At 51.4% G+C, this 24626-nt stretch overlaps 3 pseudogenes; 2 read left to right on the plus strand and 1 right to left on the minus strand.

Annotated features, from left to right (window-relative positions):
• The first annotated feature begins 3827 nt into the window (after positions 1–3827).
• LOC127393640 (olfactory receptor 14A16-like) lies at positions 3828–12059 on the plus strand (annotated as a pseudogene).
• Positions 12060–14420: 2361 nt separating this feature from the next.
• On the minus strand, positions 14421–15353 carry LOC127393824 (olfactory receptor 14J1-like; annotated as a pseudogene).
• A 2213-nt stretch (positions 15354–17566) lies between these two features.
• Positions 17567–24300, plus strand: LOC127393825 (olfactory receptor 14J1-like; annotated as a pseudogene).
• Positions 24301–24626: the final 326 nt, after the last annotated feature.

Genomic DNA, 24626 nt, shown 5'->3' on the forward strand with positions numbered 1-24626 from the left:
GGGAGAAAGGAGCAGGAAGGGAGAAGGGCCCAGCTTCCAGCTCTCCTGGCTTTCATAGATTGTGACAGGGAGTGGGCGGGAAATTCTGACCCTTCCAGTCTTCAGGGTCCTAAGGACTCTCTCCTCTCTCTCTCTCTAGGTGTCCTACAACCGTGTTGGTGTCTCCAAAACCATTACAGCCCAGAGGGCAGTCAAACACTTGAACAAGCTCCCCAGGGAAGTGGTCCCAGCACCAAGACTGCCTGAGTTCAAGCTGCATTTGAATGATGCTCTCAGGCTCATGGTGTGATTCTTCGGGTGTCCTACATAGGCACAGGAGTGGGACTCAGTGATCCTGATGGGTCCCCATCCAACTCAGGCATATTCCCATGATTCTATGAAACATAGGCTCCAGCTTGGTCTGGCTGTGCCCCTGCCTCAGGGCTACAGTGCACATTTGGGCTTTAGGCAGCTCAAGTGCAGCCACCAGGGACAAGCTCTGACTTATCTAGTAGGACAACTTGGCACCAAGGGACCAAGACCCTCAGGGTACAAAGGCTTGGCCTCAGAGCAGAGACATGCCAGAGTGGACTGCAGGTGGAAACATGATGCTGGAACTGGTGATGCCAAAAGCGTGAGGCAAAACCCTGCTGTTCTCAAGGCAGAGAAAAACAGGGCTGGGAAGAGCACCCTGGTAGGAAATGGATTTCTTGTCAGTGGTGGCTCTGCTGCCCTGAGGGCCTTTTGGCAGAGATGAAGCTGATCTCCTGGAATGACAAGGTGCTGCTGACAGGCCCACTGTGAAAACTGATGGTCTGTTCCTTAACTGTTTTTTCCACAGGCTCAGCAAAGGTTGGTGGGGAGGAAAAACAGAGGTTGGAAAGTGTTGGCCCATGACTGAGACCCCACTGTGAAGTGCTGCCTCTTCATAGACTGCCCTACACCTACTGGGTTGAGAAGGGACAGACCTTGCCACGCTGCAGAGGTGCCATGAGTTCCTTGCACAAAGTCCTCAAACCTGTCTGTGGTGCTGCCTGCAGTGTCTGTTCCACACTCACTTGGGTGGGGATGGCTTTCCAGGTAAGGACCATCTCTGTCCTGGCCAAATGCAGGTAGGTGTTTTGTGAGAGCCTTGGCAACTCATGTAACTCTACAGGCCTGTGTCTGGAATTCGAGTTACTGGCCTGAATTTTATTAGGACATCTGGGGTTGTTCATGGTTCCACCATCACTGCCGTCAGTGGAGATCTTGTCAGCCCAGCTGACGGAGCAGAAACAGGGAGACTTTGCCCTCCCTGTGGGACATGACTCCATGTCCTCAGATGAATCCCTGCATAGGCTGCCCACAACGTAACAAGCACAGACACATTTTGTAGACATCAAAGTGGACATTTGATGTCATTTCACTCTGCCACAAAGTGACTCCCCAACAGCCTCCAAGAAATTTCCCCCAGATGGTGCCCTGTCTCTAGCATTTGCTCCACTAGTATGCCCATTGCTCCACTGTATGCCCACCTGAACCTGAGGTCAGAGGGATCCCAGCTCCTTGGGTTTTGTATTGTGTGCGTGGTGCAGCCGATAGACCACAGACATGGAATGAGGGCTGTATCCTGTCCCTCAGCAAGGGTACCTGACATCATTCCATGTCCCTGTTTCCTGTCTAGAGATGGTACAGTGATTCTTGGAGCTAAATCTTTTCCTGATAGGAGAAATGACAGTGGAGGAAAAGAGGTGTCTGTTGCCAGCTGAGGGAGAACAAATCAGTGATCACTTCACCCTGTTTTCCCAGAAAGTTCCCCTGCAGCCCCAGAAACAGCTGGAGGAAGCCCAGAGGGGGGAGATGGTGCCTTGGGCTGGTCCTCTGCTGCTGAGCTGGCTGGGCTTCTGGGATGGAGGGAGCTGATGGCAAGTGGGCAGCTCTGCAGAGAGACGGCTCTGCCCAGGAGCAGCTCCTCTGCACAGGCAGTAGGGTGGAGGGCACTGCCTGCAGGCACCAGGGGACAGGAGTTGGGAGGCAGAGGGAGAATAAAGGCAGCAATGGAGTGGGAGGGAGAGATGAAACAGCAGGGTCCTGCAGCCCAGGGGGAGTGTGCTGAGGCAGGGACTGCTGCCTGCCAGGGTCAGCTCTCAGCCTGCATGTGGAGCTTTCCCTCGGCACTGTAGGGAGAAGCTGTGGGTTGGACAGAAGGAGTGACCCTCCAGCAGGGGCAGGGGCCTTCTGCTGTTAGCAGAGTGCTGCATAGGTCAGGGCTGGTCACAGCTTCACCCCTAGCTCATGACATTTCTACAGGGACTTTTCAAGAAGCACATTAGGTCACCAACAGCCACCTCAGGTTTCTGTGATTTGGAATTTAGCCCCTGCACACACAGAGATGCCCCTGGCAGGGGTCCTGCCCCTGGCTGAGGTCCTTCCCCTGGCTGGGGGGTTTGCAGGCAGATGCTGAAGCACACAGTGGTGGGATGCAAGCATGGGCAGCGAGCTGAGCTGGGAATAGGATAATGGCTTCTGGCAGGAACATCTCCAGCAGCAGAGACACAGGCAGGGAGGGAGTGGGAGCTGCTGCCAGAAACACCGGGGAGGTGATTGGCACCTCCCTGCTGTCCCTGCAGTGCAGACACCTTCCCTGTAGCAAGCTCTTCCCTGTTCTTCCCCAGCCCAAGCAGAGCCTCTGCCCTCAAACCCAGGGTGTGTCTGGCAGGCATTACCTCTGCAGCAGCCAGGGGCCAGAAAGCAAGCACCAGCCCCTGTTCTCCAGCTGGATTTGCCTGTCCCCTCCTCCCTTGGCAGGAGCATTTTGCCATGTCACTCACTGCTTCCCCCCCTGCCTGCACTGCCCTTGTATCCCCCCTGGATTGCCTAGTCAGTGCCTGGGATAGGGGGTTGGAGGGACAAGTTCAGCTCCTGTCCAGATGTTGACTCTCTTGGGTCCTGCTCTGCAGATGTCATTGTGGCAGCAAAGTGCCCAAGTCTCCTGTGGGAAATTCAGGACATTCAGCGCCATTTCCCTGGGTTTCTGCTGGGCTGCAGGGTGCCCTCCAGAAAGGCACAGCTTTGCCAGAGTATCTCTTTGCTATCAAGGATCCCTGTGGAGAAGACAACCTGGGTTCCAAGGCCTTGGTAATGCTGCTGTACAGTCCTATGTGGGCAGCTGCAGTGATCCCTCTGTGTCCCAGTCTAGGGGAGGACAGATGAGATCCTGCTCAGGTGCCCTAAGAAAAAGTGAGGACTCTTGTAATCTGTTCTTTCAGCCTGGGTTCCTCTGTTCTCAGCAGAGTCCGTGTTTCTCTCTAGGGAAACTTGTGATCGTCCCCCCAGCTCCAAGCTGCCGGCACAGGGCAGCTGAGACCAGGACGATGGGCAGAACAGCTCTCCTCTCTCTGCACTAAGGGACAGGCCCTTTGCCCCTCACCACCCACAAGGTTTCTCTTGGGATACAGTAGAAATGTCAGGGATTGAAACCACCCCAAACCACTCCCAAAATGGCAGCAGAAACTAGAACAAAAGAAGCAAACCAAAACCCTCTCGGCTCAGTTCTGCATCTGGGCAAATTGGGAACAATGCCAAGAAGCTCTTGACTCTCTCTCACGGGTACATTTAGTATGAGATCATGTTGTGTTCTTAGATTCCTTTCACAGAACAGCAAGGACTCCCCAAAAGCCCATCACAGATTCTCTGCTGCCAATGGTACCCTCAGCTTACAAAACCTGAAACTGAAGTGAGGGAGTTTGCAAAGAGGTGGCCCTGAAAAGAGAAAATCTGAATGTGGGGTTGCTGTGAGACATGCAATATGTTTTGCTCAGAGATGTCTGGCCTCACGCGGTACTGCCTTTTCCTTCCCAACCCATAGGAAGGAAATGTCCAACAGCAGCTCTATCACCCAATTCCTCCTCCTGGCATTTGCAGACAAGCAGGAGCTGCAGCTCTTGCACTCCTGGATCTTCCTGGACATCTGCCTTACTGCCCTCCTGGGCAATGGCCTCATCATCACCACCATCGCCTCTGACCACCACCTCCACACCCCCATGTACTTCTTCCTCCTCAACCTCTCCCTTCTCGACCTGGGCTGCATCTCCACGACTCTCCCCAAAGCCATGGCCCATTCCCTCTGGGACACCACGGCCATCTCCTACACAGGATGTGCTGCACAGGTCTTTTTCTTTCTCTTCTTCATTGTAGGGGAGTATTGTCTTCTGACCATCATGTCCTATGACCGCTACGTGGCCATCTGCAGACCCCTGCACTACGGACCCCTCCTGGGCAGCAGAGCTTGTGTCCACATGGCAGCAGCTGCCTGGGCCTCTGGGTTTCTCCATGCTCTGCTGCACACAGCCAGTACATTTTCACTGCCCCTCTGCCAGGGCAATGCTCTGCGCTAGTTCTTCTGTGAAATACCCCAAATCCTCAAGCTGTCCTGCTCACACTCCTGCCTCAGGGAAGTTTGGCTTTTTGTGTTTAGTGCCTGTTTAGCATTTGGGTGTTTTGTTTTCCTTGTGGTGTCCTGTGTGGAGATCTTCAGAGCCATGCTGAGGATCCCCTCTCAGCAGGGACAGCACAAAGCCTTTTCCACCTGCCTCCCTCACCTGGCCATGGTCTCCCTGTTTATCAGCACTGCCATGTTTGCCTACCTGAAGCCCCCCTCCATTTCCTCCCCATCCCTGGACCTGGAGATGGCAGTTCTGTACTGGGTGGTGCCTCCAGCAGTGAACATGAGATCAAGGATGCTGTTAGGAAACTGATTCTATGGACATTTTTCAAGAGTGAGAAATTTACCCCCTCTTTCCAGAAATGACTCGCACACATCCACCCTTTTGCTATCTTTTTTTTAAAAAATATATATTTGTAATCCTTATATTTATAATTATTGCTGTTGCCCCAGTTATGTTCCTCCACAAGTGTTTACTTTTGCGTCACTACATCTGAGAGTTGTACCTTTTGTCACCTGGTTCCTTTATAAAAGCGTGTCCAATACTGGCATCGCTGTAATAAAATGGGATCTCCCTGCTCCAGAGCTTTCATGCTGGGCTCTTTCTCCAAAGTGGTTTCAGAAACTGCACCACTGGAATTCCTCTTCCTCCCCACATTCAAGATCAGAAAATTTCGATCTTCTTTCTAACTTTTTAGAGATATAGGAGTGGATTTAACAGTCACCAGTTGGTGGCTGGTGACAGGTGAGATGGTGAGTATCACTGAATGCTGCACCCAGGGTTTTCCCAGAGGGGAACACAGAAGACACCCATCATATGGATTTCTGGAGAGCACAGTGGTTCTGCAGGGTCAGCATGTTCCTGGGGTTGTGTTGGATGGAAGAGGTGGGCAAAGATGTGGTTTGGGGCCTTAAGCCCAGGACATGTGCAGGCCTCCTCTGGGCACTCTGTGCTTCCTCTCCACTGGACTAGAGTAGGAATTTCCACCAAGGGAACTGCAGTCTGGGGTGGCCATGTTCCTCTGAATACATCCCTTGTGCAGCTGGCCTTGTTTATGGTGAGCTTGAACCACTGGCTCATAAGTTGTCCTTTAGAGTGCCATGCTCCTGAGGGCCATTGCTCATCTGGTCAGGTTCCCTGAGACATGGGGTTACTCTTCATCCCCACCACTGATGCAGAACTTTTGCTTCTTCTTTGGAGGTAAAACTTTGGAGGTTTATCTTTGCTGAATCCCAGAACTTCAGAATCCTCCTGGATTTAAGCTCCACTTTGTCAGTCCTTAATGCTGCCATGCAGATGGCTCATTCTGGTCGTGGTGAGCCATCAACACAAGGTAACAGCATGAGGAGATTGCAGAACACTCTGGAAGTAAAAGATGTTACTAGATTTGAACTGTCCCACGTTGGAATCATCACAACAAGCACACTAGAAACATCTTTGTGCCCCATATAGAGGGCATCAAGCAAAGCCAAGGCCAGTGCTTTGAGAGCAGTGCTGGGCTGTTTGTAGAGGAATGGGTGAGGATGATCAAAGAGAAGAGCCTTGAGGAAAAAAGAAAACCAAAAGGTCAGCTCAGTTGTGATGAGACCAGGTTGGGGATCCTGCCTGGCAGCCTTGAGCCATAACTTGAGTGGGACAAAAAAGCCACAGCGGAGTCAACCCAAGTTAATGTGTGCTCATTTCTCTGGTCCTGGGGAACCTGAGTGCTCCACCTATCATTAGCATGGGAATACCCATTCTAGAAGGAAATGCACAGTCACTCATCCTGGAGGGGACCTTGGGAGATCTCTAGGCCAAAGCAAACCTCAGTCCATGGAGAAAGGGAAATGAGGGTTGGGCTGTTTGCACGCCAGGCTGGTCGAGTGTCGAGATGTACAACCTGTGCAGACAGTCGGATGACCTCCTGGAGATGGTCTTAGTCCCTCCATTTATGTAGGAGCTGGCACTGGAATTCCAACATCCTTCCAGATCTTCCGTGCACAGATGAACACACACACACTAATGTCTCTCTCCAGCCTATAATCACAGAACCCTTGAGGGTGGAAGGCAGCCAGCTTCCTCCTGCTCTGTGCTTCCTCTTCATGCTTCACCTTAGTCAGAAGCTCCTTTCTCACCCATCCCAGCCTCCTGTGTCCTTGATGTGACTTCCTGAAGGGTGCACTGGATCATGAAGAGGTGATCCTTGACCATTAAACATCTCTCTGCAGAATCCACCTGCCACAGACAGCCCCGACCCAAAGCTATGAACTTTTCCTTCCTTAACTACTTACCCCAATCAGCTCTGTGCTATGGGAGCTCTCGCCCCAAGTCCCAGATAAAACTCTAACCCCTGCCATGGCTGCAGACACCTTCCCCTAGACCAGGGTTGTTCAATAGCTCCATCAGCTAGGCACTCTGAGCAGACAGCAAACCTCTCTCTAAAACTGCCTAATCCTAGAACAGAGCATTAACCAAACTCTGACTTCAAATAGTTAACTGTTTGTAGGGTGTAAATCTCTCATCTGGGCCTACTGCTACTGACTTGTAAAAGCCTTTTGTGTGAGCTTATCTATAGTTTTAGGGAAGAAATACAAGGGTCCTTGAAGAAGAAAGAAGCCATTGAACTGCAACTAAGTGCAACTAAGAATGCCTTCTGGAACCAATTCTACTGTGGAGTAAGCAGAAATAAACAGAAGAGACAGAACTCGGCCAAAGGTTCCTGTGAGGAAGACTCAAGGATGAAGTAAACAACCCTGAGGAGACCCTAATGGACTTAAAACTCATGCGATAATGGGTGGACACTTATGTAAATGATTTCTTGGGAAACTAATGAATATGCAAACTTTTTCGTAAAATAGTTACACATAATTAAGTATCATCTGTATATGTATCTCTCACCTTCACCCTGTAAGGGTGCCACATTTTTGGAGGACCTATGCCCTTCGTCCGGCGCCGTGAATAAAGATACCGACATGAACAGCAACTTGGGACTGTTGAGTGAACTTTCTTTGTTTCAAGTTCCTTCCCCAAAGGCAAGCTCTGAACCCAAAACCCAACACTTAACATCTAAATCTCAAAGCCCTCGTACCCACACTCTAACCTCCTCATTCTACCTCCCCACACAGGCTGGGGCAAGGCCAGATCATGTGGCTGCAGAGGAGTCACAAGGCACAGGAAGAGGAATGTGAGATGACCAGCTTTCAAGGCACCAGAAGGAGATGGGTGAAGTGCTATGATGATGTCAGCTGTGCCTCAGGAACGCATGGCCATCTGTAGGTCCATCAGCTGGAAGGTGACTGTGAGGGTCACACCTGCCAGAATTTCCTGAAAGGGGCACAGCAGACCTGGATGAAGGTTGGCACCAGGAGGTGCCTTGAATCATGAGCACCAAGCTGTGCAGATCTCACCATTGAAATGTTTTCCCACTTTACTCTTCTGAGCCTTTCAATTTTTCTTACGAAGAAAAAAACAACTCCAGTTGTCTTTCCTGCTGCCACAAAAAGGTGATGTTCACATAGGAATTTGTTGCTGCAGTTTTGAAGACAGGTAAGGACATGCAGATTGCCTCATGGCCAGTAGCAGCATGGAGCTTCCTGCACTCTTCTCTTACACAGTCAAGTTTCACTTGCCACCCAGGGATCCACTCAGCACTCAACACAGCCTGAAGGCCAAGCTGGTCCACGGGGCACAGCCCAGCCCAGCACGGCCCTGGCCTGGGTCCACTCAGGTTTACGGTTTATGTGGATCACTCACTCCATGATATAGAGTGGATCACCAAACCACCTGATGGAGGACAGAAGGAGGACAAGGTCTGCTGTAGACAGCTGGAGGAAGGGGGACAGGTTTTTAGTCCTGGTAATAACTCTGATTTTCAAGGCCATGAGCCTCTGCTACAAGGCTCTGGTTGAAAGCAAGGTGGAAGGTGATCCCTGACCCATTGGGGGATGCTCCTCCTGACTTGTTCCTCACAAGAAGACAAGGAAGATGGGGAGGGCAGCTTTGCTGAAGTGCAAGTGAAGGGTGTTGGGGTGCACAAGCCTGAGGAAAAGAACAAGACAAGTTGTAGCAGGGCTAGTAGAAGAGGATAACCTTCCCCATCCCTCTGACAGTGCTCTTCCTAATGCAGCCCAGGATGCCACTGAGCTTCCTTGCTGCAAAGGTGCCAAGCCAGGAGAGGACAAGGCTTTGGGGAGCCCTGATAATAGCCTTCCCAGAGCTTCTGTCATCCAAAGGCAGCCAGGCTCTACCCTGCCATGCATGATGGGAGGATATGGACCAGTGGGCATCAGCTGAAATGGGGAGGAAAAACTTTCTTCCCATGAAGACAGTCAACCACTGGAGAGGATCTCCCAGAGGGCTTGAGCCATCTTCACCTTTGGAACTTTTCAAGCCCCAGTGAATATAGCCATGAGGAACTTTCTCTGATCCCACAGCTGAACTTGCTCTGAGCAAGAGATGGCCTAGAGACCTCCTGAGGTCCCTTCCTACATGAATGGATCTTTGCTTCCATGCACCAAGGATCTTGCCTTGAAAGGTGAAAAATCACTGAGGTTCCTGGTGAGAAGTAAAGCCAGCTGGAAAGTTTTATCAGATGATCTCTGTCTTTCTTGTCCCACCCCAGGAAATGTTGCTTATGACCCCATTGTAGAAGGCTACCAAGTTTGTCAAGCAGGATTTGCCCTTGGTGAAGCCATGTTGGCTGTCATCAATCACCCCTTTGCTTTCCAAGTGCCTTAGTAGAGCCTTCAGTAGGATCTGTTTGGCACAGAAGTGAGACTGACTGGCCTGTAGTTCCCCAAGTCTTCCTTTTTCCCCTTCTTGAAAACAGGGCTTGTTTCCCTTTGTCCAGTCACTGGGGATTTCTTCACACTGCCAAGATTTTTCAAATATGATGGACAGATACTTTTGGTCTTCCAGGATAGCAGCCTCCAAGCACAGAAATGGTTTGTATCATAATTCTGTTGAAACTGGAAAGTAAATTCAAGGGCAACCATAATAGCCTTTACTAGCTTCGAGGAGGGTTACCGAAGAAGCACAGACATGATGGTATCACTGCTAAAGAGCTGGTGGTGGAAACTTTCTTCCCCCACTTCAGTCTAAACAAAATGCCTTTTAAAGCCAGCGAAGGGCCTCTCCTGATTATCCCATCTAACGAACTAAAACAGGGACTTGCTTCACAAGGACAACTGAACCCAAAACAAACAGCTGTGGCCAGGGACAGAAAGGGATGGGCGACAAGCCACCCTGTGCCCCTGCAGTCACTGCCTTAAAGTGGGGCTCATGGACGCTCGTTGGCTCTGGACAGTGACACTGGACTGACAAGTGGGTCAGGGGTATCAAAGGGGTTAGGGCAGCAGTGGGCCCTTCCCTCCGTCCCTGAGGGCCCGTTCGGACCTTTCTGCCTGGACACCCCCCTGCTGCGGACACTGGTGCTGGGGACCCTGCCTGCCTGCCTGCCCCGGGTCCAGCCTGAGCCTCAGCGCCGAGCGTGCCGGGGTCCCGAGCCCTGGGGTCGGGGCCGGAGCCCCCTCCCCGTGTTGCTGCCCTGGAGGGGAAACCAGTGGCCGCTGCACCCGCTGCCGAGAGGCTGCCCCTCCGACACCACGGACCTGCCGAGAAGGGGCCACCGACCAACCCTGCCGCTGGGAACAGAGCCCTTGGGGACAAGCCGCCGGAGGGGAACATCACACACACACATTCCTTTCCTCATACCCGCATACACAGCGCAACCTCTTAAGGAGGACTGACATAGGGCTTCCTTCCCTCCTCCCCTTGGTCTTTAACCCCCTCCCTCAAAAGCTCAGGACCTCTTGCATTGCCTCCCTAAAGGACACTTTCTCACCACATACATATTGATATCCCTGGTAGCCATTCACACTTGCATTGTCCCTAAACATCATCCCTCGGTTTCTGTTAACCCTTAATAAACCGATCAGTTTGTGGAGCAAACCTTGGCTTCAGAGGCAATTTCTGAGCGTGGTGGGGTGGGGGGGCTTTCTAACCACCCCCCTGAAATACGGTCCCTCAGTGGCCGTTCCTCCAAGAGAGGCAGCGCCGCATGTGACCCTCGGTCTTATTCAAAAACCCCTCCACATGGGGAGGGGGAGTCGCAAAAGCACCTGACAGCCGGGAGCCCCCGGTACCAGCTTGCGACAGCTGGCATAGAGAGATCTGAGATAGGTGGTTTGCTCTTTGCGTCTGTCGTCACCAACAAGGTCTCACAGGCCTTTGTGCCTCCAGGCAGGACTCTGGAGGAAAACAGCCAGTGGTGGATGGAATCAAATCAGGGGCTACTTGGGCAAACTCAAGTGCTACTTGTCAGAAGGGACCAGATGTATACATCTTTATTTACATAGAGGGAGGGAAAGTGTCATCAGCTTGCTGGTCCACATCCATGGCCTATGAAACAATAATGAGAACTTACTTACAGACCAGCATCAAAGTTCTGGAAATGAAGACTCCTGGCACACTTACTACACCAACATATTTTCTGCATATGTGGCAACTTCTGCCTAACATCTCCCTTCAGGGTTGATACAGTTGCCCACAGAGAAGGTGGCCATTGCCTCAAGATCGCCAGGTAGGTATTGTCCCACGTGGGACAGGGAATGTGCCCAAGGCTGAGGGAGCCTTTCTGAGCAGGAGTTGGTGGACAAGCAGGGTGGCCAAAGCATCTCCATTGAGACAACTGAGTTCATAGAATCATATCATAGCACAGGCCTTGAACACTTCCAGGGATGGGGCTTCCACAACTTCTCTGGGCAACCTGTTCCAGTGTATTCTTTACTGGACTTTGCCTTCCTTTGTCTTCTTTTTTTGGAAATTAAAGGAGAACAACTCCCTGCAGCTCATTCGCCATGGAAGCAGGGTGGGACTTGGTGGTCAATTGGGACTTCAGTGGAGAAAGCCCCAGTTTGAGAAAGGCGCTGAAAGTCCCAGGGGGGGTTGATAAGAGAAGTGTGGGGTTGGAGCAGGGACCAAGACTGAGCAGGGAGGGTCTGACACACATGGTCTTGACTTCCCTGCATACTCAGAGTCCAACAGAAGATGCCCTAAACCACATCCACCAACACCACATCCAAAAGACCCTTAAACACACCCAGGGATGGTGTCCCAGCCACCTCCTTGGGAAGCCCATTCCAGTGTCTGACCACTCTTTCTGTGATTTTTTTTTTCCTAATGTCCAGTCTAAATCTACCACATTGCAGCTTGAAGCCATTCCCTCTTGTTCTATCACTAATTACCTATGAGGAGAGCAGCACCAACCTCTCTTCAATGTCCTTTCAGGTATTTGTAGTGTGATGAGGTCTCCCCTCAGCCTCTTCTTTCTTCAAACTAAACATTCCCAGCTCCTTCAAGCGTTCATATGATTTATTCTCTAGGCCCTTTGCCAGCTTTGTTGCCCTCCTCTGTCCTTGCTCCAGCACCTCGAGATCTCTCTTGAATTGAGGTGGCCAAAACTGAACACAGTACTCTAGATGGGCCTCACCAGTGCTGAGTACAGGGGTACATCACCTCTCTACTTCTCTGTCACACTATTTCTAGACAAGCCAGGATGCCATTGCGTTCTTGGCCACCTGGACACACTGCTGCTCATATTCAACCGCTTGTCAATTAGAACCTCCAGGTCCTTTTCTGCCAGACAGCTATCCAGCCACACTTTCTCCAAGCCTGTAGTGTTGCTGGGGTTGTTGTGTGCAAATGCAGGACCCTGCCCTTGCTTTGTCGAAGTCTATACCATTAACTTTAGCCCAATGATCCAGATCTATCCAAGTTTCTCTGTAGAGCCTCCCTATCCTCGTGCAGATCAACACGCCCTGCCTAACGGTGGTGTCATCTGCAAACTCCACTGGATGATACACTCTATGTCCTTACAAGGTCATCAATAAAGATGTTAAACAGAAATGGTCCCAACACTGAGAACTTCACACATTCCTCTACAAACTGCCCTAGCTCTGCTCTTTCTCCACTGTCCCTGGCTTTGCTTTGTGCCCTCTATATCATCATCATCATCATGGAATGGTTTGAGATTGGAAGAGACCTTAAAGATCATCTAATTTCAACCCCCCCTGCATGGGCAGGAACACCTCCCAGTAGATCAGTGCTCAGAGCCCCATCCGACCTGTCCTTCAAACACTTCCAGGAAGGAGCAGCCACAGCTGCTATGGCAACTTGGGTGAGTGTCTCACCACCCTCACACTAAAGAATTTCCTCCTCATGTCTCACCTAAATCTCCCCTCTTCCACTTTAATCCATTACCCCTTGTCCTCTCACTGCAAGCCCTTGTAAAAAGCCCCTCCTCAGCTTTTCTGAAGCCCCTTCAGGCACTGGAAGATGCTATAATATCTCTCCAGAGCCCTCCAGGCCAAACAACCCCAACTCTCCCAGCCTGTCTTCGTAGGAGAGGTCCTCCAACCCTTGGATCATCTTTGTGACCCTTCTCTGGACTTTCTTCAGGAGCTCCATGTCCTTCTTATGTTGGGGGCTCCAGAATTGGAAACAGTTCTCCAGGTGGGATCTCATGAGAGCTGAGTAAAGGGGAGATTCACCTCCCTGTGACCGTACTGGCTGCACCACTTTTGAAGAAACCCAGGAGAGTTGGCTTTCTGGCTGCAAGTGCACATTGCCGATTCATGGTAAGCTTCTCCTCCACCATCTCCCCCAATCTTTTCTTGTCTAGGATACTTCAACACACCCTTTATTTGTTCTTGGGATTGCTCTGACCCAGTGCAGGACCTTGCACTTAGCCTTGTTGAACTTCATGCAATTTACACAAGCCCACATCTCAAGTCTGTCCAGTCTCCCCTGGACGGCATTCCTTCCCTCCACATGGTCAACCTCACCACACAGTTTGGTATGGGGCACAAGGAGTTTCTTACGTGCTTATTGTGCTGATTCTGATTGGAACAGCACAAAACTAGTAATGCCTTTTCTCTCCCGAGTTCCTGCAGCTCCTCATGCTGTGAGTTTGTGTTGATGGATCACCACAACCTGAGTGAGCCCTCTCTGTGCAAGCATTAAGAGCTGACCAAGTGGAGCATCAATCTAGGAGGATCTTTAGAAACTCTTGGACTCAGCCAACAGAAACCTCTGTCATTATACAAGAAGTGACCAGTTCTGCATTAGGGGAAGGTGGGGAAGAATACCCCATGTATCAGGGAACCTGACCAGCTGAGCAGAGACCCTGAGGAGAAGGACCAGGGCACTGTGAAGGGACACCATATGAGCAGGTGGTTCAAGCTCACCATGAACAAGGGCCAGCTGCACTGGGACATGTATTTGGAGGAGCATGGCCAGCACAGACATCTAGAGATTTCATTCCCTTCCAGTGAGCCCTGGTGTGGCCACACCTGGAGTAGTCTGTCCCTCAGTGGGAATTCCTGCTCTACATTGGTGGGGATGAACATCAGAGTGCACAAAGGAGGGCTGTACACTCAAGGATCTGAACCCCACCTGTGCCCACCTCTTCTATCCAACACAACGCCAGGAACATGATGACTCATGCTCTCCAGGAATTTCCATGTGTACTACCAGAGAATGGCTGTCTTCAGTGTCCCCTGTGGGACACTGAGCCCTGGGGACACCCCTCAATGACACTCACCTACTTACCTGTCACTGGCACCAACTGCTGACTCCTAAATCTATCCTACACCTCTAAAAATTTCACAAAAAACGCATTATCTTGTTGGTCCTGAATGCATGGAGGAAGAGGAACTCAGGGGTGCTGTTCCTGGGGGCCTCTTTGGAGACAGAGCCCAGCATGAAAGCCCTGCACTGGGGAGATCCCTCTTGATTATAGCGGTGCAATGAACAAGACCAGCTCTGAGCCAGTGTTGGACACACTTTGAAAGGGAGCCAGGTGACACAGGGTAGTCCATGACTCAGGTGCAGTGATACAAATACAAACAATTCTGTAGGAACATAATAACCAAGAAAGAACAACAGTAACAGCAGTAATTACAAATAAAATTAATTAATAAAAAAAAAAAAAGATGGACTCAAAGACTGTGGGAGTGATTTGTGGTAGAAAATTTCTCATTACTTGAACTTCTCCATGGAATCATGCTTTCTAGTGGCATCCTTGAGCTCCTGGTTCCTCATGCTGTAGATGAGTGGGTTCACTGCTGGAGGCACCACCCAGTACAGAACTGCCATCTCCAGGTCCAGGGATGGGGAGGAGATGGAAGGGGGCTTCAGGTGGGCAAACATGGCAGTGCTGATAAACAGGGAGACCATGGCCAGGTGAGGGAGGCAGGTGGAAAAGGCTTTGTGCTGTCCCTGCTCAGAGGGGATCCTCAGCACGGCCCTGAAGATCTCCACACAGGACACCACAAGGAAAACAAAACACCCAAATGCTAAACAGGCACTAAACACAAAAAGCCAAACTTCCCTGAGGTAGGAGTGTTAGCAGGACAGCTTGAGGATTGGGGGTATTTCACAGAAGAACTGTTCCAAGGCATTGCCCTGGCAGAGGGGCAGTGAAAATGTACTGGCTGTGTGCAGCAGAGCATGAAGAAACCCAGTGGCCCAGGCAGCTGCTGCCATGTGGACACAAGCTCTGCTGCCCAGGAGGATCCTGTAGTGTAGGGGTCTGAGATGGCCACGTAGCGGTCATAGGACATGATGGTCAGAAGACAATACTCCCCTACAATGAAGAAGAGAAAGAAAAAGACCTGTGCAGCACATCCTGTGTAGGAGATGGCCGTGGTGTCCCAGAGGGAATTGGCCATGGCTTTGGGGAGAGTCGTGGAGATGCAGCCCAGTGTCGAGAAGAGAGAGGCTGAGGAGGAAGAAGTACCTGGGGGTGGGTGGAGGTGGTGGTCACAGGCAATGGCAGTGGATGATGAGGCCGTTGCCCAGGAGGCCGGTGAGGTAGATGCCCAGGAAGACCCAGAAGTACAAGCGCTGCAGCTCCTGCTTGTCAGCAAATGCCAGGATGAGGAACTGGGTGATAGATCTGCCATTGGACATCTGCTGCTTCTGGGCTTCTGTCCACAGAATAAAAGATAGGGAGAAGTTAGCTCAGTCTTCTCTCAAAAAAAATCTGCTGAAGGTCTTAGGGACCTACAAACTTCCTCTTTCTATTCACAAAGGCCTCTTGCAGGTGCTTTTGGGACACTCTGGTTAGACTGGCTGATGGTCCCCTAGGAGCTGTGAGCTCTGCAGGACTTAGCCCGGCCCTACAGCAGCATGTAAAAGTGGAACACGGGTGACCTCGGATTAAAATCCACTCCTTCACCTTCAGCATTATCACTCCCAGCATTGACACTCCAAAGTCACCCAACTGCAGAGAAGACTGAGGGGATTTTTGGTGGTTTCTCCTCCTCTAGTTTCCCTCCACACCTGAGGAGAGTTTTAAGGCAGAAACCCCATTTCAAGTGAAACCCTGTGGGGTGCTGAGAGGCAAAGGGACTGTCCCTTAGTGCAGGGTGAGGACAGCCAGCCTGGCCATTTGTCTTGCTCTCAGCTGCCCTGTGCTGGCATTGCGCTGCACCTCTTTGAGCTGGAAGATGGTCACCACAGAGCAGAATCTGGACACTGCTGAGCGCAGAGGAGTCAGATACTCAGTGCAGCTCTCCCAGCCACTCAGCCCATTCTCATTGTCCCTGAGCAGGATCGTAGGTCTGCTCCCCCCGGAAAAGGGGACAAAACAGCGCTCACTGCAGCTACCCACATTCAGCCCTGCTGCAGGGTTTCTCATGGCCTTGGCACTGACTTGTCTTCTCCGTGGGGCTCCTAGAAGACACAGGCGTGCCTTGGGAGAGCTGTGCCCTTCTGGAGGACCCAGCAGGACCTTGCAGGGAAGGAGTCAAATATCCTACAGATGGGGTGTCCTGACGGGAGGGTCAGCTCACCCCAGCCACACACCCTGCAGTCCCCACAGCCCCAGGTACCAGGCCATTTGAATGCTTTCCCTCCATGGACACACCAGCAAGACAGGACATGCTCACCAGTGTCTGAGTTGCACCCAAAACCTTGACCCCCAGCCAGAAAAAAAAGGAGGACAGCAGTGCCAGGAGGGAAAAATGCCAGAGTTCTGCTGCCAGGAGCGTCAGGACAGGGAGACACAGACAATCAAGCATTTATCCTCTGTGGTTCTAGGTGCTGCTGGGATGGAAACTCAGGATAAAGTCCCAATGATGTGAAGGAGTGGGGGACTCTTCTCTGTGGGAGAGGAGACCAGGGAGCTGCTGGGTTGGGGACATGATCACTGCTTGGGGACCAGTAAAGGTGACATGGTAGTGGGAGATGAGGAACCCACACCCAGGGTGGGAAAGTGGACATGTCTTTCCTAAGGACACCAAGGTCTTCTCTGGTAGGAGAAGCCTGGGCCTCACTGGGGACATTAATGACCCTGATATTCTGCTGGAAGGGGAACACAGCAGGAGGAAAACAGTGAAGGGGGTTTCTGGAGTGTCTTGGGAGAGCTTATCAACACAGCTGCCAAATGGGCCTGCGATGGTCATGAACACCTGGATCTGATCCTTGGCAGCAAGGAAGAGCTGGCCAGGGAACTGAAGGTCAGTGTATGTCTTGGCTGTCGTGGCCCTGAAATAGGAGGTTTGAGCTCCTGAGTAGGGTGAGGAAGGGAACCTGGAGACTGCAGGTCCTGGACATGGGAGGAAAATGTATAAACCTGTATTTGAATCGAGGGAGAGAAAGTGCCATGACCTTCCTGGTCTATGTCCATGGCCTGTGAAACAAACAGGAAAATTTATGAAGTTGAGTTAATGAAGACTTCTGACAAGATTATTGCACCAAGGTCTTTTCATAGAATCACAGACTGGCTGAGGTTGGAAGGGACCTTCAAAAAATCATCTAGTCCAACCACCCCCCCCTGCAGTGAGCAGGAACATCTTCAACATGAACAATTTGCTCAGAACCCTGTCCAACCCAACCATGAACATTGTCACAGACAGGACATCTACCACTTCTCTGGGCAACCTGGGCCACTGTTTCATCACCCTCTAAATCTTCCCTCTTTTTGCTTAAATCCATCACCACGTGTCCTAATGCTGCAGGCCCTACTAAAGCCTGTCCCCATCTTTCTCGTAGGGCCCCTTGAAGAAATGAAAAAACACAGTAAGGTCTCCCCTGAGCCTTCTCTTCACCAGGCCGAACAAGGTGAGGCAGCAGCGGCAGAAGCAACAATGCCTGAGGTAGCCCAAGGAGCGGGTTCGATCATGCTGTGCAACGGGGTTCTGAGCTCAGGGATCCCCCACTCACAGCCCGAGCCCCTGCGGGACCAGGAAGCCCTTGGCAGCCAACCAGGCGCGGAAGAGGCGGGGACAGAAGCTGCGCGGGAAATGTAAACGGCCCTGGGGAGCGAGAGCAACGCAGAGCACGGCGACAAACAGGGGCGCGGGGCGGCTGGCGCGGGCAGGGCGCTGAGGAGCTGCGGCTGGGAGGGGAGAGAAGAGCTGGGCTGTGGCAGCAGGAATCATTAAGCAGTTAGCAGTTAGGACCTACAGTTAGCTGGTTGAATATCTGTTGCTGAGGCAGTTTGTTTTCAGGCAGCTATCTATATCTCAGGCAGTGTATATACATACATATATATATATATATCTATATCATGATGACCACGCAGTCAAAAGCTGGCAGCAGGAGAAGAGCAAGGAGATGGGGGGAGTGGAAGCAGGTCCCTGCTCTGGGGGACAGACGAACGTCCTCCAGGCCTCCCTCACCTTACCCGCTGCCCTTGCACAAAAAGCAAAAACAAACAAACAAAAAGAAAAAAAAAAAAAAAGGGGGGGGGGAGGTGGGGGAAGGCAAATAAGGCAGATATCCTGTTGGGAGTCTGCTACAGACTATCCAACTAGGATGAGGAAGCAGGTGAAACATTATCAGGCGGCTGGCAGAAGTCTCAAAATTGCCAGCCCTAGTTCTGGTAGGGGACTTTACTGCTGAAACAACTCAGCCACAAGAGGAGGTTCCTCCAGTGTATGGAAGACAACTTCCTACCATAGCTGGTAAGTGAGCCTACCAGGGGAGGTGCCTTACTGGACCTGCTGTTCACTAACAGGGAAGGACTGAATGGGGATGTGGAGGTCAGAGGCCGCCTTGGGCTTAGCGATCACGAAATGGTTAAATTCTCAACACCTAGTGCAATAAGGAGAGGGGTCTCCAAAACCTCCGCTGTGGACTTTCAGAGGGGAGACTTCAGCCTGTTCAGCACACTGGTTAAAAGAGTCCCTTGGGAGTCAGTTCTGAGGAGCAAAGGGCTTCAGGAATGCTGGGTGCTCTTCAAGAAGGAAGTCTTCAAAGTGCAGGAGCAGCTGTCCCGGTGTGTCGTAAAACAAACTGTTGGGGAAGACAACCAGCCTGGCTGAACAGGGAGATTCTTCTGGGGCTCAGGGAGAAAAAGAGAGTCTACCACCTTGGGAAGGAAGGGTGGGCAACTCAGGATAAGTACAGGAAGCTTGTGAGGACACACAGAGAGAAAATTAGAAAGGCAAAAGCCCAGCTGGAGCTCAATCTGGCCACTACCATAATGGACAATAAAAAAAGAGAACCAGGGAGAATCTTCATCCCTTATTGGATGAGGGGGGGGGAACATGGCAACCAGGGATGAAGGAGAGGCTGAGATACTTAATGTCATCTTTGCCTCCATCTTTAATAGTCAGACCAGCTGCACGTCCTGAGATGGAATATAAGGATAGAGAGCAGAACAACCTCCCCCACAATCCATGAGGATGCAGTCAGAGAACTTCTGCAGCACCTAGACACTCAAAAGTCTATGGGGCCAGATGGGATTCACCCGAGGGTACTGAGAGAGCTGGCAGAGCAGCTCGCCAATCCTCCCTCTATCTGCCAACAGTCCTGGATAACAGGGGAGGTCCCAGATGACTGGAGGCTGGCCAATGTGATGCACATCTACAAGAAGGGCCCAAAGAAGGATCCTGGGAACTACAGGCCTGTCAGCCTGACCTCAGTACCAGGGAAGATCATGGAGAGTCTCATCTTGAGTGCTCTCACGTGGCAAGTGCAGGACAGCCGTGGGATCAGGCAGGTTCGGGAAAGGCAGATCCTGCTTGACTAACCTGATCTCCTTCTATGATCAGGTGACCTGCCTGGTGGATGAGGGAGGAGCTGTGAATGTTGTCTATCTGGACTTTGGAAAGGCCTTTGACACCATCTCTCACAGCATTCTCCTAGAGAAACTGATGGCACATGGCATCGACAGGTGCACTCTCTGCTGGGTAGAAAACTGGCTGACTGGCCGAGCCCAGAGAGTTGTGGTGAATGGGGTTGGATCCAGCTGGCAGCCGGTCACCAGTGGTGTCCCCCAGGGCTCAGTTTTGGGTCCAGTCTTGTTCAGTATCTTTACTAATGATCTAGATGAGGGGATGGAGTGCTTCCTAAGTAAGTTTGCAGAGGACACTAAGCTGGGAGGAAGTGTTGATTTGCTTGAGGGTTGGAAGGCTCTGCAGAGAGACCTGGACGGACTGGATTGATGGGCCGGGGCCAATTGGATGAGGTTTAACAAGGCCAACTGCTGGGTTCCACACTTGGGTCCCAACAACCCCATGCAAACCTACAGGCTTGGGGATGAGTGGTTGGAAAGCTCCGTGGTGGAGCGGGACCTGGGGGAATAGTGTGGCCAGCAGGAGCAGAGAGGTGATCGTGCCCCTGTGCTCAGCACTGGTGAGGCTGCACCTCGAGTGCTCTGTGCGGTTCTGGACCCCTCACTACAAGAGGGATGTAGCATTGCTGGAGCATGTCCAGAGGAGCTACCAAGCTTGTGAAAGGTTTGGAGAACAAGTCCTATGAAGAGAGGTTGAGGGAATTGGGATTGTTTAGTTTTAAGAAGAGGAGGCTGAGGGGAGACCTCATTGCTCTCTACAACTGCCTGAAAGGAGGTTGAAGGGAGGTGGGTGTTGGGCCCTTCTCTCAAGTGAATAATGACAGGATGAGAGGAAATGGCCTGAAGCTGTGCCAGAGGAGGGTTAGACTGGATATTAGAAATAATTTATTTACTGAAAGAGTGGTTGGACAGTGGAACAGGCTGCCCAGGGAGTTGGTGGAGTCACCAACCCTGGAAGTGTTTGAAAGAAATATAGATGTGGTGCTTAGGGCATGGTTTAAGTGCTGAACAGGTAGCTTAGGGTATGGCTGGTGGATTGAGGTGATGGTTGGACTTTGTGATCTTCAAGGTCTTTTCCAATCAGGATAGTTCTGGGATTCTGTGACATTTCCTGCCATTTGCAAGGGTTCCAGTTTCGGTCATGCCTTTATGGGACACTGCCTCTAAAGAAGAGAGCTGTTGTGGGTCCCTCGTGACAAGGTTGAAGGGAGAAAACCAGAAGAGCCAAAGCCCATCTTGAAATTAATCTTGCTGCAGCTGTCAGAACAAAAAGTGCTTCCACAAATATATCGGCAACAAAAGGAGGACGAAGGAGAATCTCCATACTTTACTGGATGCCACAGGAAACATAGTGATGAGAATTGAGGAGAAGGCTGAGGTCCTTAATGCCTTCTTTGCCTCAGTCTTTAGTAGTAGGACCAGGTGTTTAGAATACATTATTGTTGGAAAGAAGGATTTCTCCCAAGGTGAGGGAGAACACATCAGTGATGACTTCACTCTGTGTCACAGCAGGTTTCCCTGAAGCCCTAGGGACAGCTGGAGGAAGCCCAGAGGGGGAAGAGCAAGTGCTGCCTTGGGCTGATCCTCTACTGCTGAGCTGGGCTGGGCTCCTGGGGTGGAGGCAACTGATGGTAAGTGGGCAGTGCTGCAGAGAGACAACACTGCCCAGGAGCAGCTCCTCTGCACAGGCAGCAGGGAGAAGGACACTGCCAGGGGATCTGAGGGAGATGAGCAAGGCAGAGAGAGCTTAAAGGTGGTCGGGATTTGGGGGATGACTGAGAGCTCAATGGAGGAGAAATCTGTGCAGCCGATGACATGGGGAGTCTCTGGGTGCAGGGCAATGCTGGTGCAGTGCCTGGAGGCATCTCCTGAAGCTGACACAGTCGCAGCTTGTGGGATCTTTATGAAGGGGCTCTTTTTGGGGAATTTCAAATAGCTGTGAAGTTGGGTGTGCAGGCAGGGATGCTCAGGGCTGTCCTTCAGAGCAGGGTCCCTGCTCTCCAGGGGCAGTGTACTGGGGCAGGGACTCTGCTGTCTGCCAGGATCAGCTCTGAGCCTGCCTGAGGAGCTCCCCATGGCCCTGTGGGGAGAAGCTGTGGGGAGGAGTGACCCCCATCAGGGCAGGGCAGGGTTTTTCTGCTGTCAATTGGTGCTGCATGGGTCAGGGCTGCTCACAGCTCCAGACCACCCCAGAACATTTGCAGATGGTCTTTTTGAGGAAGGACTTGAAGACATAGTTTACCTGAAAGAAAATGAGTCTGTCCTCATTGTGGGCTGGATGGACAGTGGGAGATTGAAAGCTCTTTCTCTGCTCTGAGGAAGGCACTGAGACCCCAGGTATCGTTAGCACTTGACAGAGATGTCTCTGGGCAGTGCTAGGCAGCAGAAGGTCTCTGCTGGGCAGAGAAGCACACAGCAGGTGGAATGGGTGCTGTGAGCACTGACAGGGAGGAGACATGGGGACAGTGAAAGATCTGCCAGCAGGAACAGCTGCAGGCAACAGAGACACAGGTAGGGAGTGGGAAGGAAAGCCAAACAGGCACTGGGGAAGCTGTGCTGGGGAAGCTCTCTCTCTCCGTCCTTCACTGTAGGTGTGACAGACCACTGTCTGCTGGGCAGTGACCTGACTCTCCATTTAAGACATTCCATCTCTAGGACCCCAGCTTGTCTGCTGTCCTGCTGGGCTGGAGAGCTCCCCCCAGAATGGCCCAGCTCTGCTGTAAGATCCTGGGGAGGGCTGAGCCTTTCCTTGGGGCTCAGCACTCTGCTCTCAGAGCCATTTGCTTCTCTCTGAGAGGGGCCATGTCCTGCTCTCTTCATCACAACTCCACCTCTGGGCTGGGATAGAGAAGAGTTTGTAGATGTGCCCTTTCAAACAGTGCTTTCCTGATCTCATATGAATTCAGGGGCTTGGGGTCTTTTTAAGGAGTAATTTGTGTGAGACATCATCTCCAAGGCAGCTCAAGTGAAAGCGCAGGGCAGGTGGGAACAAGACTGACGGACACGGCAGCACTCTGCCCTGAGCCACAGGGAGCTGAGCCTTTTTGCCTGTCCTGTCATAAGACTCCTTACATTTTAAGCAATAAAATGTGGGGTTTTCTACCCTTCAGAAGAACAGCCACCAGATGGTGGAGAACATAAAACAGAAAAAATTATTATAACATTTCCTTCAAAGGCAGATGCCGGCGGCTAGGGAAGCAAGCAGTCCAGAATCAATGTGATTGATAAAGCAAGCTTCGATTTATTGAATACACAGTGTTACTTTTATACCCTTTTCCAAACCTACATGTAGTGAATTCATTGGATAGTAACCACGCATAGTGAATTCATTGGATAGTAACCACGCATAGTGAGTTCATTGGATAGTAACTACTTGTAGTGATTTCACTGGACGGCAACTACTTGCAGTGATTTTACTGGATAATAACACACATCTGAGTTCCAGGGTTCTTCCTTGTTTTCTATCATTCTACTTCTCTACCTTGTCCTTGAGTTAGTTTAAGCTAACAGAGATTGTTTATACTTGTGTTAGGCTAAAAAAAGAGATTGCTTGTACAGCTGCTGTTTGTGCCACACTCTCAAGGCCTCTCGAGGAGATAGCAGGGGCCCATGGCCCTGCTGCTCAAGCCATTCTGCAACAGGCAGATTGTAACTGAAACCCCTTGTGAACACGGGAGCAGTGACAAACCAGCTCCAAGGACCTACTGCAGCAGAGCAGAGCTGACTCCTTGGTAGCACTTGGGCAGAGGTCCTGCTCCTCACAGCACCCTCAGCCAGCACAAACCAGAGAAAGGAAATGCACAACTGCTGCTGGATATTTCTATGGAAAATTGTGGGGGTTTTGTCTCAAAAATGTCTCCTCTAAATTTTCCTCCATTTCATTCTTGGAAGGTGCACCATGACCTGAGGGACCAAATGTCCAACAGCAGTTTCTCCTGCTGGCATTTGCTGACACTCGGGAGCTGCAGCTCTTGCACTTCTGGCTCTTCCTGGCATCTACCTGGCTGTCATCCTGGGCAACGGCCTCATCATCACCACCATCGCCTCTGACCACCACCTCCACACCCCCATGTACTTCTTCCTCCTCAGCCTCTCCCTCCTCGACCTGGGCTGCATCTCCATGACTCTCCCCAAAGCCATGGCCAAATTCCCTCTGGGACACCATGGCCATCTCCTACACAGGATGTGCTGCACAGGTCTTTTTCTTTCTCTTCTTCATTGTCGGGGAGTATTGTCTTCTGACCATCATGTCCTATGACCGGTATGTGGCCATCTGCAGACTCCTGCACTACGGGCCCCTCCTGGGCAGCAGAGCTTGTGTCCACATGGCAGCAGCTGCCTGGGCCACTGGGTTCCTCTATGCTCTGCTGCACATGGCCAGTACATTTTCACCGCCCCTCTGCCAGGGCAATACCCTGGGACAGTTCTTCTGTGAAATACCCCAAATCCTCCAGCTTTCCTTTTCTGATGCCTACCTCAGGGAGGTTGAGCTTATTTGCAGTTAGTCTCCTTGCTGTATCTGTTTGTTTTGTCTTCATTGTGGTGTCCTACGTGGAGATCTTCAGGGCTGTGCTGAGGATCCCCTCTCAGCAGGGAAGGCACAAAGCCTTTTCCACCTGCCTCCCACACCTGGCCGCCATCTCCCTGTTTGTCAGCACTGCCATGTTTGCCCACCTGAAGCTCCCCTCCATCTCCTCCCTGTCCCTGGACCCCATGTTGGCAATTCCGTACTCAGTGGTGCCTCCAGCAGTGAATCCCCTCATCTACAGCATGAGGAACCAGGAGCTCAAGGCCGCCCTATGGAAACTGACACAGTGGCACCTGCTCCACTGACACTAACCTGCTTCACCGCCTCTGCATGCTTCCTGGGGCTAATCTTGGGCCAGGAGTCTGCTTTTTTTCCTTGTGAGAATCATACTTTTACGAGTTGTTGAGTTGGTTTTTTTTCTGGGTTGACTCTGCTTCTCTAGAGGTTTGATCCTGTTGTGTCTGACTCTTGCACAACACTGTTTTAGATGTGAACTGTCCAATAAAAAAGCATCTCCTGGGTACAGTGTCTGGAGTATGTGTGCTCTTCCTACAATTATGCTTCTGCAAATATGTCTTTTCAAGGGTATTTTCTCCTTGTGTATTCTCCCTGTGTTTGGGGTTAAGCTGGT

The sequence above is a fragment of the Apus apus genome, chromosome 23 (assembly GCF_020740795.1).
Source record: "Apus apus isolate bApuApu2 chromosome 23, bApuApu2.pri.cur, whole genome shotgun sequence".
NCBI classification, from domain to species: Eukaryota; Metazoa; Chordata; class Aves; order Apodiformes; family Apodidae; genus Apus; species Apus apus.